Source organism: Sebastes fasciatus, chromosome 11, assembly GCF_043250625.1.
Source record: "Sebastes fasciatus isolate fSebFas1 chromosome 11, fSebFas1.pri, whole genome shotgun sequence".
Taxonomy (NCBI): Eukaryota; Metazoa; Chordata; class Actinopteri; order Perciformes; family Sebastidae; genus Sebastes; species Sebastes fasciatus.
The window spans coordinates 12,212,064-12,214,544 of NC_133805.1; the positions used below are offsets into that span (position 1 = coordinate 12,212,064).

General features: G+C 33.3%; 1 protein-coding gene across 1 annotated transcript in view; it reads right to left on the reverse strand.

Moving 5' to 3' along the window:
* The window catches only part of LOC141776868 (phosphatidylinositol 4,5-bisphosphate 3-kinase catalytic subunit alpha isoform), a 172,516-nt gene that overhangs the window by 27,628 nt on the left and 142,407 nt on the right, over positions 1-2,481 (reverse strand). The window lies entirely within an intron of this gene.

Below are 2,481 nucleotides of genomic sequence, written 5' to 3' on the forward strand. Positions count from 1 at the left end.
ATGCATCTGTGATCCCAGCAGAGATTATTACATTTGTGGTAACAAGATAGGCTACCGTTTTAGACTTTTACCATCTGATTGCATGCAAATGCTTTACCTCAGCTATATTTTCAATGTTAACTTGGCTAATTCCAGGCTATTTTCACCATAATAAATGATTTGTCTCACCAAATTATATATATATATATATCCTTTATTTAACCAGGTAAAAACTCTTTTCCAAGAGTGACCTGGCCAAGAGGGCAGCACAGACATTGTTACAACAATAAAAACAAACAATACAAGCAGACAAATACTACAGACACACACCACAAGTGAACGAGCATGACATCCAGTTTGTATGCAACACAAAGAAACAGCTATAATGCACAAACAATCTCAAAACAATTCAGTGGGAAAATCAAGAGCAATCACATCGACCTATATATAGTGCCACTTTCTCCATCCTTTAAAATGGAGTTAAATTCCCTCATAGTAATCAGCTCTGACAATTTCAGGTCCTTTTGTACATTATTCCAGTAAGAAGGAGCAGCGTATTTAAAAGCTTTTTTTTGCTCGCTCCGTTCTAACCTTTGGGGCCAACATCTGTGGAACATTGTGAGAGCGCATGCCATATTGATTGTGGTTTGTGCACATGTATGTATGTACACAGATAGACAGAGAAATTTGTGGCAACAAGATAAAAACAAACACTGCAACAAAGGATGTACTGCTGCTTGTTAATGGTACCCCAATTCCAACATTTCATGCTATGTCATCATCTCACAATTTTGGTTTGTTTTCCACTGTTTTGTTAGGTTGTTCTGCACATTTTGTGTATTTCTTGTTGTTGTTTAACTTTTGTTGTATTTTTAAAATTATGTTAGTTCAGATCTTTCTTCCTTTTTTTGTTATTGTTTTTTTTTTCTCCTGACACATTTCTTGTTTTTTTTTCATTGACTGGATTTTGTGCAGTTTTATATATGGGCAGATAAATAAATAAAAATAAATAAATAAATAATATGCTGCAGCCACTTAAATGGGGACAGCCACTAATCACAACTGTGATATACAAAGAGGAATTTTGAAGGTCAGCAGCACACAATTTGTACTCAAGTGAATCCTTGATATTTCATACATTGTTTACATGATCAGAGTACAGCAGCGTGCATATGCTCAGGTTATAAAGGTACAATTATGAGAAATACTTTTTGCTGGGAAGCTCCATTAAAATAAAAAATAAAAATTACATTTACATTGCAATTATAAAAGGAAATACTTTGTACAAGGGCATATTAAGAACATATACAGGCATATTAAGAACATATACATTAAGAACATATACAGTATATACAGTATAAGATATATTTTTGTGTGAGAAGGTATCGTATGAATTATCTATTTAAAAGTCTGATTATGGATTATGTATACAGGAAAAAAAAAGAAAAGAATCTGTGTAAAACATACACATTTTTCACACCACTTTTTCAGTGTAAAACACACACATTTTTGTCCGAGCTTTTGGGACAGAGAGCACAAAGAGGTCCTGTGAACGCAGTGAATATTGTCCAAAATTTCTTTTGCGTAATTAAAACACTTAAGTATTGTGGGAGCAGATCCAGAATCATCTTATATATAAAATAAGATAAGATAAAATGAACCTTTATTAATCCCCGGAGGGAGATTCAGGTGTCAAAGCAGCAACATCAGCAGACAGAGTAAAATACAGGAGAGGTAAAAACAATAATAGAGATATAAAAGATACAGAGTGAATGGGTGAACATAGTGTATGCAGTCCGTCAATAAATAAATGTAGTATGTGCAATAAATAAATGTAATATGTGCATATGTGCAGTCTATAAAGTGGTATATAGGATGTGTAGTGTAAATATAAGGATGTACCAATGGGAGAGCCTATGAATTTTGAAGGTCAGCAGCACACAATGTGTACTTAAGTGAATCCTTGATATTTCATACATGATCAGAGTACAGCATGCATATGCTCAGGACTATCACCTTTTGTTTTGGAACATTGGAGAATATGATTATGGATTATGTTTTGTTTAATTTAATTTAATTATTTTTTTATTATTAAAATAATAAGTTATATTACATTTACATTACAATTACATTTACATTACAATTATAAAAGGAAATACTTTGTACAAGGGCATATTAAGAACATATACAGGCATATTAAGAACATTTACAGTATATACAGTATAAGATATATTTTTGTGTGAGGTGTCGTATGAATTATCTATTTAAAAGTCTGATGGCCAATGATTATGGATTATGTATACAGAAAAAAAAAAAAAAAAAAAAAAAAATCAGTGTAAAACACAGATTGCAATGATGATGTAAGCTTGTTGTTGACTTTCCCAGTCTGAATGACTGAGCAGAGCAGAGGAGGGGGGGGGGGGGTGTCATTAATCTGTGGCTAGTGATGACCAGGCAGGCGGAAATGGGGGTGTATAGTGGGGGATGGGCGGAGAGGACTCT